Here is a 13,184-nt window from a genome sequence, read left to right on the forward strand (position 1 = left end):
AACGCAATGATGCTTGCAAAGCATCTCAGGAAATGCCCAGTGTCTATATCTCATTGGAATTTTAGCCTTCAATGATGGCTGCTTTCCTATTGATGATTCATAACTTTTTCCAATACTGTCATGCCTTACTTTTGTTTTCTTCGGTCATAACTTAACGCTGCTTGCAGTGGTGTGTAGTCGCATTCATCGTAACCCATGGATGATTTCAAATGTCAATTACATGAAAGTGCACCCACGTTTTGTTAAGATTGCAGAGATGGATAAGACCTTATGCAAAAGGGAATTTCTGTGGTGAATTGTTATGTTTCTCCTCCCAACGTTCCTTGATGATGTGCCTTATTGTTGGCTGAAATATGCACAAATGAAGTTCTCCCTGATGTCCCTTGCATGTCTCTCCATGACCCTCATATTGATGATGGCATCATGGTCATTGTTGTCCTCCTCCTCACCCTCTTCATAGTCATTCTCATCTAAGGAGGACTGGTGTTCCTCCTGTTCCTCTGCCTGCAGAATGTTGCCACATCTAATTGCAAGGTTTTGCAAGGCACAGCAGATGACGATTATTTGTGACACCTTCTGTGGTGCATACTGAACAGCCCCTCCAGACCGGTCAAGGCAACGGAATCACATTTTCAACATGCCAATGGAGTGCTCAATGATGGCTCTGGTGGATGCATGAACGATATTGTACCTCTCTTCAGCAGCGCTTTGGTGATGACGTACTGGTATCATCAACCATGTACAAAGCTTTGTCACCCAGGATCCATCCATCCACTTCAACTGGTTCCTCGAAAACTGCTGGCAGCTCCTCAAAAAGTAGGAGTCATGACAGCTCCCTAAGAAACGTGTGCAATCATGCATGATTCTTCTCCTGTGGTTGCACATTTAAAGAGTGGAAGCCTTTGCGATTAAGCAAGACAGCAGGTTGGTTCCAGGGAGCTCTAATGGCCACATTAGTACCCCTTGCACTCTAGGGAAGCCAGTGATGGCACCGAAGGCTGCAGACCTTGCTGCCTGGCTGTCCTCATCTACAGGTAAGTAGATGAAATCATTGTACATTGAAAAAGGGCATTGGTCGCCTCTTTGATGCACCTGTGGTTCGCAGAGTATGAGATGCCACATATGTCACCCGTTGATCCCTGATAGCAAAGAAATTGAGTTTAATAGGAACCTTTAGGGTAAGTGGGTACGGGGTTCCCAATGAAAACAAGCGGCTGCAGGTAAGGCTGAATGATCATACTGTTATGAAAGTGACTCTATTCTGTTAAAAAAATAATTTTTTAGAAAAGGGATTTTTAGTAAGCTAAATAAATGTATAATCAAGGGGACAATGAGGGCTGATTCGCAACAGTATTACGGTTTGTCATCTAGTTCGGGCTAAGCTTAAGGCAGAAACTATGGCAACTGGAGCAGAAACATTGACGACTCTCCTTTGATTGGACAAGCCTAGTGGCAGGCACAGAACAGCTGGGTGGAAAGCTGCAAGCTGTTCAGCTGTTAGTCAGAGTGTGCGTGCGTCAAGTCTGGAAGGAGAAAAGGCTGCTAAAGTGGCAAAGAAGGACAGAAAAAGGAAAGAATTCCAAGGAATAACAGAAGATTATAACCCATCACATTTTCTCGCAATTCCCTAAAAGACTCAGTGAATTTCAGTGTATCATTTCATCTTGTCCCTGCATTTCAAGAAGGCCTACTAAATTGCTTTTCAACGCCACCTCTAAAAGAACTTTTTTAAAATACCTGTCTATGTACTCAGAAGGTTGGACTGAATACCAGTTTGGAACAACATATCTCATCTGCTGTTTCCTTCAAAAACTGAGCAAGCAGTTAACACAAATGTTTTGTCTCTGTCACAGAGCTCTGATACAAAAATCTTTTTTTTCACTTTTTCCAGTTAACTGATTTAGGTATAGAAATATTTATATGTGTGTGTGAGTGCAACGAGTGTGAAGGGACTAAGGTTAAAAAGGGACTTCACAAATTGGTTAAGGTAGAAAAGAGGACTTTTAAAAAATTAATGTTGAATATTTAAAAATTTGATCTATGTGCTATTGTTTTACTTCTTTACAGTTAAGACTTGTTTTATAATAAACTGTTAATTTTGTTGTTCAGTAAAGAAACCTGGTTTAGTGTGTTCTATTCTGGGGAAAATAGTAGTATCCGATTGACTGTTTTAACAAGTGGAAACTTTAAAGAATATGTTATGAATAGTCATTTGGTAGTGCAGAACTTGAGTATTGCTGAAAATAGAGACATGTAGAAGCTTTTCATCTTGCACTCATCAGAACAATCTGCAAGAATACCAATGTAAGGGAAAACAACAACTTTATACTGTATGAGAAGAGAGTGCTGATTGCTTGGCAAGTCAACCCTGATTGGTAGAGGTGTTGCCATGGAGAATGCACCAGTTTACAGTGACTGACAGTTAACTGCCAAACTTTTTTTAAAATTTAAACCAGTCAGCTTAACTCTGATTGGACAAGGCATTGCCCTAAGGAATAAACCAGCGAATGGCTATCACTTATTTTGTTTAGCTGAAACAGGCTCAACATGTGGACATGTTCTTTCTGTCTGCGAAGAACAGGGCCCTGGTATTATTATATGTAGCTTCCAATATGTGCAAATGTGCCACACTGCAAGCCCTACTGACGATCAAGCTGACTGCAAACATTCATTCCAATCCTAGCATTTGCTTACCAGATGAGTGAAACAGAGAAGAGCACAGTGCTGAGACTCAACTGTACAAATCCGATTGTTGCATGCCACATTGAAACATTCGTGAACCAAGTGACATGGGAATATCGCTCGCCATTCAGTTAATCTGGCAAGTAGGACTAAATCCTAACTATGCATGGAGTAATGAGTATTCATGTTATTTAAATAAATGCAAAGCTGCAATCTGCCATCGCACGGGGGGAACCCCAGGAATGCCGCAAACCCGCCAATGACTTAATTCCTCGAAAATATCCCGTCAGGAATCTGAAAAAACACCTCCCGCCTAATTATATCACCCAACATGCCATCAAATCCTCTTCAGCGGACTGCATAAAATTTCCCTCATGGAATTTAATCGAAAATGCTGTCTTCATTGATGGAAATATTTTCCTTTGAAGTTGATAGCGTTACTTACCATTTTTGTTGTTTACAATCTCTATGGAAAAATTTGAGCAAAGTTAAAGAAAAAAATACCAGAAAGATTGGGAAAACTGTTTAACATGGAGTTGGGGAAGTTTTTTGATAAAAAAGTTACGTAAAGTGACAAATGTGTAAATATAAGAAGTTTCCTCCGCCCCCTTGAAAACAAGCAGAGAAGTTAGCCCTTTCTGCTGACCGCTGTTTTTTTCATTTAATTCACCACACAACTTTTGTATTGTTGAGTGTAAATTTATATATTAGGCATTATGTTTCTAAATTGGCAGATATGTTTGGACAAATTAACCCATTGGTCTCTGAGGCAGAGCTATAGTGGATTCTTTGTGTTTTTTTTACAAAAAAGGTGATGATCATTTCCAGGGCCACATTAGTACTGATGCCACAGCAAGAGACCTAGCAGTTTTTTTTTTAAAGAATTTAAGAACTTATGTCACAGCACGATGATGATTTGGATTTGAAGCTTTTCAAAGACTTGGCCTTAACCCATTAAGGCCATTTGTTATTTTCCAAGACAAAGTGCTAGAAGGAGAGATACAGAAGTTACGTCTAAACTACCTGCAAGCACTTCTGTCTTTAATGTAAAACACCATGCAAAACCACCAAGCCTGGGCATAATTATTTCTGAGATTTGAATTGATAAAATAAATTGATTTGAGTTGCTATTTCAAGCACTCAAAGGGAAAATGTAACTGAAATTTAAGGGGATAATCAAATTTTCATTCAACAACAACCTGATGGAAAAGCAGTGTTTTTGGGATCCTTAAGGGGGAGGGGGAGCAGCCCCAAGTCGTGGTCCACATAGGCACCAACGACATAGGTAGGAAGAGAGATGGGGATTTAAGACAGAAATTCAGGGAGCTAGGGTGAAAGCTTAGAGTGAGAACAAACAGAATTGTTATCTCTGGGTTGTTGCCCGTGCCACGTGATAGCGAAGCGAGGAATAGGGAGAGAGAGGAGTTGAACACGTGGCTGCAGGGATGGTGCAGGAGGGAGGGTTTTGGTTTCCTGGATAATTGGGGCTCTTTCTGGGGTAGGTGGGACCTCTACAAACAGGATGGTCTTCACCTGAACCAGAGGGGTACCAATATCCTGGGGGGGAGATTTGCTAGTGCTCTTCGGGGGGGTTTAAACTAATTCAGCAGGGGAATGGGAACCTAAATTGTAGTGCCAGTGTACAGGATGTTGAGAGTAGGGAGGGCAGGGATAAGGTTACAAGGACGCAAGAGGGCATTGGCAAGCAAGAACCTGGTTTAAAGTGTGTCTACTTCAACGCCAGGAGCATCCAGAATAAGGTGGGTGAGCTTGCAGCATGGGTTGGTACCTGGGATCTCGATGCAGTGGCCATTTCAGAGACATGGGTAGAGCAGGGGAAGGAATGGATGTTGCAGGTTCCGGGATTTAGATGTTTCAGTAAGAACAGAGAAGATGGTAAAAGAGGGGGGGGTGTGGAATTGTTAATCAAGGAGAGTATTACAGCGACAGAAAGGACGTTTGAGGACTTGTCTACTGAGGTAGTATGGGCCGAGGTTAGAAACAGGAGAGGTGAGGTTACCCTGTTGGGAGTCTTTTATAGACCTCCGAATAGTTCCAGAGATGTAGAGGAAAGGATAGCGAAGATGATTCTCGACAGGGGCGAGAGTAACAGGGTAGTTGTTATGGGGGACTTTAACTTTCCAAATATCGACTGGAAATACTATAGTTCGAGTACTTTAGATGGGTCAGTTTTTGTCCAGTGTGTGCAGGAGGGTTTTCTGACACAGTATGTAGACAGGCCAACCAGGGGCGATGCCACATTGGATTTGGTACTGGGTAATGAACCCAGCCAGGTGTTAGATTTAGATGTAGGTGAGCACTTTGGTGATAGTGATCACAATTCGGTTAGGTTTACCTTAGTGATGGGCAGGGACAGGTATATACCGCAGGGCAAAAATTATAGCTGGGGAAAGGAAATTATGATGTGATTAGGCAAGATTTAGGATGCGTAGGATGGGGAAGGAAACTGCAGGGGATGGGAACAATCGAAATGTGGAGCTTATTCAAGGAGCAGCTACTGCGTGTCCTTGATAAGTATGTACCTGTGAGGCAGGGAGGAAGTTGTCGAGCGAGGTAGCCGTGGTTTACTAAAGAAGTTGAAGCGCTTGTCAAGAGGAAGAAGAAGGCTTATGTTAGGATGAGACGTGAAGGCTCAGTTAGGGCGCTTGAGAGTTACAAGCTAGCCAGGAAGGATCTAAAGGGAGAGCTAAGAAGAGCAAGGAGAGGACACGAGAAGTCATTCGCGGATAGGATCAGGGAAAACCCTAAGGCTTTCTATAGGTATATCAGGAATAAAAGAATGACTAGAGTTAGATTAGGGCCAATCAAGGATAGTAGTGGGAAGTTGTGTGTGGAATCAGAGGAGATAGGGGAAGCGTTAAATGAATATTTTGCGTCAGTATTTACAGTAGAGAAAGAAAATGTTGTCGAGGAGAATACTGAGATTCAGGCTACTAGGCTAGATGGGATTGAGGTTCACAAGGAGGAGGTGTTATCAATTTTGGAAAGTGTGAAAATAGGTAAGTCCCCTGGGCCAGATGGGATTTATCCTAGGATTCTCTGGGAAGCTAGGGAGGAGATTGCAGAGCCTTTGTCCTTGATCTTTATGTCGTCATTGTCGACAGGAATAGTGCCGGAAGACTGAAGGATAGCAAATGTTGTCCCCTTGTTCAAGAAGGGGAGTAGAGACAGCCCTGGTAATTATAGACCTGTGAGTCTTACTTCGGTTGTGGGTAAAATGTTGGAAAAGGTTATAAGAGACAGGATTTATAATCATCTTGAAAAGAATAAGTTCATTAGCGATAGTCAGCACGGTTTTGTGAAGGGTAGGTCGTGCCTCACAAACCTTATTGAGTTTTTCGAGAAGGTGACCAAACAGGTGGATGAGGGTAAAGCAGTGGATGTGGTGTATGTGGATTTCAGTAAGGCGTTTGATAACGTTCCCCACGGTAGGCTATTGCAGAAAATACGGAAGTATGGGGTTGAAGGTGATTTAGAGCTTTGGATCAGAAATTGGCTAGCTGAAAGAAGACAGAGGGTGGTGGTTGATGGCAAATGTTCATCCTGGAGTTTAGTTACTAGTGGTGTACCGCAAGGTTCTGTTTTGGGGCCACTGCTGTTTGTCATTTTTATAAATGACCTGGAAGAGGGTGTAGAAGGGTGGGTTAGTAAATTTGCGGATGACACTAAGGTCGGTGGAGTTGTGGATAGTGCCGAAGGATGTTGTAAGGTACAGAGGGACATAGATAGGCTGCAGAGCTGGGCTGAGAGATGGCAAATGGAGTTTCATGCGGAAAAGTGCGAGGTGATTCACTTTGGAAGGAATAACAGGAATGCAGAGTACTGGGCTAATGGGAAGATTCTTGGTAGTGTAGATGAACAGAGAGATCTTGGTGTCCAGGTACATAAATCCCTGAAGGTTGCTACCCAGGTTAATAGGGCTATTAAGAAGGCAAAGGGTGTGTTAGCTTTTATTAGTAGGGGGATCGAGTTTTGGAGCCACGAGGTCATGCTGCAGCTGTACAAAACTCTGGTGAGACCGCACCTGGAGTATTGCGTGCAGTTCTGGTCACCGCATTATAGGAAGGATGTGGAAGCTTTGGAAAGGGTGCAGAGGAGATTTACTAGGATGTTGCCTGGTATGGAGGGAAGGTCTTACGAGGAAAGGCTGAGGGACTGAGGTTGTTTTCGTTGGAGAGAAGGAGGAGGAGAGGTGACTTAATAGAGACATATAAGATAATCAGAGGGTTAGATAGGGTGGATAGTGAGAGTCTTTTTCCTTGAATGGTGATGGCAAACACAAGGGGACATAGCTTTAAGTTGAGGGGTGATAGATATAGCCTCCGGAGAATACTTGGCATCAGGTGGCAGGACTATATCTCCAACACAGAAGTCCTTGAAGCGGCCAACACCCCCAGCTTATACACACTACTGAGTCAGCGGCGCTTGAGATGGCTTGGCCATGTGAGCCGCATGGAAGATGGCAGGATCCCCAAAGACACATTGTACAGCGAGCTCGCCACTGGTATCAGACCCACCGGCCGTCCATGTCTCCGCTATAAAGACGTCTGCAAACGCGACATGAAATCATGTGACATTGATCACAAGTCGTGGGAGTCAGTTGCCAGCATTCGCCAGAGCTGGCGGGCATCCATAAAGACAGGGCTAAAGTGTGGCGAGTCAAAGAGACTTAGTAGTTGGCAGGAAAAAAGATAGAGGCGCAAGGGGAGAGCCAACTGTGCAAAAGCCCCGACAAACAAATTTCTCTGCAGCACCTGTGGAAGAGCCTGTCACTCCAGAATTGGCCTTTGTAGCCACTCCAGGCGCTGCTTCACAAACCACTGACCACCTCCAGGCGCGTATCCATTGTCTCTCGAGATAAGGAGGCCCAAAAGAAAGAAAAAAAGATAGATATAGGACAGATGTCAGAGGTAGTTTCTTTACTCAGAGAGTAGTAGGGGTAGTAGACTCGCCAACTTTAAGGGCATTTAAGTGGTCACTGGATAGACATATGGATGAAAATGGAATAGTGTAGGTCAGATGGTTTCACAGGTCGGCGCAACATCGAGGGCCGAAGGGCCTGTACTGCGCTGTAATGTTCTAATTCTAATTCTAATTCACAGTCCAGGTGGTTCCCGAGTATCAAAAAAAAAGGTTTCTTTCAGAGAGAAACAAATTGAACATTGACAAAACCTGTCAGCCCAACAACACTATGATTGAATTTGGGACAATTGTGAAATGATAAAGTGTCACGTGCAAGACAAACAAGATGTGTTAAAGCCTGGATTCAAGTGGAAATGTTTGATTTCTGTTTGACAGATATTATGAGAATATTGTACAGACTGTAAAGTTCCTCCAGGGCTCATGAATGGAACAGAATGGTACCAAATGGGATGTGTAAAATTGAATGAGAGGAATTGACTGAGGATAAGAGGTACAGACAGGAAAAATCACACCACCAAATGGGAATTGAGAAAATCAACCTGGTTGTAATTCAATGGAATATATCAATCTGGTATCCATGTACATTTTAGTAAGAATTAGGAAAGTGTAGTTAAGAATTGTAAACTATCGCTTTCTGTTGGAGATATTTGTATCCTTGCTATGAACTTTTAATGAAAACCATATTTGATAGCCTGGCCAATACCTGAGACATTGGGACCTTGCAAAGATAAGCAAGGATCTCAGACAGACATCACCATCCACACACCACCCCTCCCCCCCACCCCCTTGATCTTTTGATAAGATCACCTGAAAGTCCAAGAATGATTTGTATCGGATGGAACATGTGGCATGATATTGGCATATTGGTGTGAGTGTGCAGATGTGATTTGTCGCGTGTGAAGCAACTAACATGCAGAAATGCATGGTGAACCTGCACTGAAGAACAGGTCTCAGACATGCTCAGCTTGAAAATAGGACAACACGAAATGGTTAATGCGGCCTGTAGAGTGAGACAATTTTTTGTAAGACAACAAGGCATTGATACATACTCCATAGAGAAACTGACTTTAAAATAATCAGCATAGAATCAAACACAGTATTCACAGTCAGAGGGAGTAAAATTAAAGTAAAAGGGATATAGAATTTGGATCGGGACAATTGAAGATTAGGAAGAAATAGTACTTAGTAAGAATTATCCACAAGTTGGTTACAGGTAAAGGGAGAGCTGGAGAATCTCTTAAGTCCATGGTATCTGGTATTTTTATGTTATTGAGTGAGGTGATCTGTCGGTGGGGACTACTACTACAGGCAGATAGTGACCAAAGGTCCCATGTTACAGGAAAAACAGTTTCCCAATTGCAAGAATTGTTGGGCACCTGCCATAGACTACACATCTCACATCATCCACAATCCTCAGGGATAGTGGACAGCAGAAATAGGACACTGAAAACAATGCTTAAAAAGCTATGAACAGATCACTGCACTCGATGGGCTAACATACTGCCTATGTGTCTCATGGCCACATGGTCTACTCCCCACAAGACGACAAGAATCTCACACTACTAGGCGGTGACTGCAAGGTTAGTGAGATTTCCAAGACATCTCACCTTCATTGGTATGGTCCCCATGACCATAGGGACCCTGGAACAAGGTGTTTATGTGTCCTATGCATCCCACCCAACCATCTGGGATAGTCCGAGCCTTGAGTGCTGCTCAGCCAGAGGAGTAATCTGTATATGTCGATGCAATGTCAGGAGCCCAGGGTAGGCATCTTGCAGGTTCATCACCAAACTAAGAATGAACCTCAGGTTGTAAGGGGAAGCATTGAAAGCAGTAACTCAGTTTGGACATCCCATACCCGCACTGTCTCTAAATCTGAAATCTATAAAAGAAAGAATGACAACATCACAAAAACATCTAGTTAAGATGATACAGAAGAACGAACAAAGAGGAGAAACAATCAAAAAAATTGGGAAAGAGTCATTGGTCGGAGACCACGTACAACATAGGTCAGCACCCTTGGATGAGGATGTTGTCTCTAATTCTTTTGCTTGCACAAGTGATATGATTGTACTTGTTATTCTTGTGTTGCTTTATTTCAAATGTGTTACCAAAAGACTTGCTCTTGGAGGCTTCATGAAATTACCTTATTGGGGATAAATGATTAATTGTGAAGAATCAATGCTTTGCTGCATTTCATCCTCAAGATGGGGACTGTAAGAAATGTGGATTCTGTCATTTTTTCTGGCCTTTTTATATCTTTTTTGTATTATGAATTTTATGTACTTTCATGTACATATAAATATATGTGTGTGTGTGTGTTTTGTGTAAGCTTTTGGTAAATAAGTTAATTTTAGATGTGTGCCTCACTGAAAAAAATGCTGCCTATACAGTTTACGTCAACCAGAATTACATTGTGATGCAGACTAATAACATTAACAGACAAAGAGAAAGAAAGAAAGGGTTATCAAAATCAATGTAACAAGTTGTAATCACAATGTAACAGAAAAGCAGGATGAGTCTCACCAGAAATGTATGATCTAATGGACCTCAAGGTTATAATGGGCTGTTTGTGCACCAAGGACACATTGTACATTAATTATGATCATATGCGCAAAACAAATGGAAGTACTGACAAACAAAATGGCGGGACCACTCGCAACAGCTATATGCATGAACCAACTAATCAGTGCACAGGGGGAGCCGCTGGCTACGAAGAATAAAAGAACAGACCTGGAGAGGTTCCACACACAGATCTGAACATGACAAAGGGAGAGACAAGAAGAATAAAAAAGAATGGGGCTGATGGTCTGAAATTATTGAATTCAATCAAAGCAAATACTGCAGATGCTGGAAATCTGAAATAAAAACAAGAAATGCTGGAAATACTCAACTGGTCTGGCAGCATCAGTGGAGAGAGAAGCAGAGTTAATGTTTCAGGTCAGTGACCCTTCATCAGAACTGAAAAATATTAGAAATGTAAAAGGTTTTAAGCAACTAAAGCAGGGGTGGGGCAAGAGATAACAAAAGAGAAGGTGTTGATAGGACAAGGTCACAGAGAATAACTGGCCAGAAGGTCATGGAATAAAGGCAAACAGTTTGTTAATGGTGTGGTGTCGGAGAGAAGAGCAGAACTTCTTCAAGGCAGGCATTCCTGGAAGAGAAGTGGCAGTGAATTAAACACTAAAATAAAAGCAAAATACTGCAGATGCTGGAAATCTGAAATAAAAACAAGAAATGCTGGAAATACTCAGCAGGTCTGGCAGCATCTGTGGACAGAGAGGCCTACCAACACCTCTCTTTTGTTATCTCTTGCCTTACCCCCGCTTTACTTGCTTAAAACCTTTTATATTTCTAAGATTTGTCAGTTCTGATGGTCACTGACCTGAAACGTTAACTCTGCTTCTCTCTCCACAGATGCTGACAGACCTGCTGAGTATTTCCAGCATTTCTTGTTTTTATTATTGAATTCAATACTGAGTCCAGAAGGCTGTAGAGTGCTTAATCGGATGGAAGATGAGGTGCTGTTCCTCGAGCTTCCAGTTGCTTGCCATTTTAATTTACCACCCTGCTCTCATGCCCACATTTCTGTCTTCGGCCTACTGCTGTGTTCCAGTGAATCTCAACGCAAGTTCAATAATTTCAGACCATGAGCCCCATTATTTTTTATTATTTTTATATATTTTCATTTTTTAATTTTTTTTAACCATGTGCAAGTCTTAAACTTGTTTTTCATGTTTTTGCTTTCGTACAGAGCTGTTCATTATTCTGCCATTAGCACTCTCTCTGGACTCATGCTTTGTCTTTCACAACAACTATCCAGCACTCCATTTGCATTCTTTTCCATGACATCTCTGTCATTTATTCTCTCCTGCCCTCCATCCTATCACAGACCTTCCCTTGTGTTCTGGAAGAACAGGTAAATAGGAAATTTTGTCCTAAAATGTTCTGAATTTAGACATGATACATAAACAGGAGCTCTTAATCAGTAGTATTGTAGAGATATTTATAGAAGAAATATGTAGGTAAGTTTAGTATTTACTTAAGTATTGGGATTTTGATTCTCACTATAAAAACCCACCCTCTAGCTTAGTTTAGCAACCTGTTTATTCTGTAAGTATAGGAAAGGCCTGTTATTAATTTCCACTATAATTTTAAATAATTTTGCCTTGAGCATTGTCTTTTGTATTTCTAACCATATGGGAAGCACAGAAGAATTGCAAAGCAGATTATTATATAATGACTTTTGATGTGCTGAAAAAAATGTTTATTTTTTATTGAGCTACTTATTCGATAACTGTAATTTGGCTGATTGAATGAAATTCTTCACCGATGGATATAAGTTGTTCTTAAACCACATTCGAATGACTCCCATATCTATTTCAAAGAATTACATAAAATACATAGATATTACGATACAGAAGCATACCATACAGCTCAACCAGTCTATGTTGCCATTTACATAAGCAATAATCTTAATTCCCCACATGAGCAGTAGTCATTTAGCAGTGCAGAACTTTAGTACTGCTGAAAAAATACAGACATGTTGTCGAAGCTTTACATCGTGATGAAAAGCTTCGACAACATGGCTCTACTTTCAGCAATTAGCAGTAGTCTTGATTCCACATACATGCCCTGCTCCCATATCTGTTTATTCCACCTTTCCTTCAAACACTGACCTAACTGGTCTCTGCTTCAAGCACTAACTCTGGTAGTACATTCCACAGCCTCACAATCCTCTGTGTGAAAAAAACCTTCATCCTTCTGTCTGTCCTAAATCTCTTGCATTTGATCTGCGATCCATATCCCCTTTACTACCACAGGAACCAGTCCATCTCCATCTACTCTGTCCCATCTGTTCATAATTTTGAACACTCTCTCATATCACTATAAAAACCCATCCTCTGGCTTAATTAAGCAATCTATTTATTTTGTAAGTATCACTAACACCTGTTTTATATACCAAACCTGAGCCCAGCCCTCAATGGGAGCCCTTTCCTCATGGGTCTACTGCTGTGTTCTTGCTGCTCTGAAAGATTTGACAACAGGGTCTCCCGCAGCCTGCTGGGATTGAAGGTTTGGGCCTTTTGCCCTGATAAGGAGGACAACATATTATAAGCTATAAATATCTAAATAGAGGACGCTGACATTGTAAGTTCCTTCTCACAAGCAATTTTGCTTTCTACCCACTTTATATGGATTCACCATTACATCTCAACTTTTATATACTGTACCTCTTGCTATAAAGCCCAGTGTTCCGTTTTTTATGACCTCATTCACTTGAGGCACTACTTTCAATGTCTTGTAAACCTGACTCCCCAAAACACTCTACTCTTCCACATCATCCAGCTTTTCCCCATTCATTATAATTCATTCAATAATTATTGCTTGTATAAACTAAAAAAAACCCTAATATCAACTAATACTGAATTCCATTTGCCACTTTTTTTGCTCATTATCCCATCTTATCAATATCCTCTTGCAGCTTCCTTTGGTCCTCAGATTTATTTACTATGCCTGACATGCATTGGGGCACATCTTACATAAGTGCAGGTTGA

At 41.5% G+C, this 13,184-nt stretch overlaps 1 protein-coding gene across 1 annotated transcript in view; it reads right to left on the reverse strand.

Moving 5' to 3' along the window:
- The window catches only part of LOC137377424 (titin homolog), a 138,104-nt gene that overhangs the window by 124,382 nt on the left and 538 nt on the right, over positions 1–13,184 (reverse strand). The window lies entirely within an intron of this gene.

Source organism: Heterodontus francisci, chromosome 15, assembly GCF_036365525.1.
Source record: "Heterodontus francisci isolate sHetFra1 chromosome 15, sHetFra1.hap1, whole genome shotgun sequence".
In the NCBI taxonomy this organism is placed as follows: Eukaryota; Metazoa; Chordata; class Chondrichthyes; order Heterodontiformes; family Heterodontidae; genus Heterodontus; species Heterodontus francisci.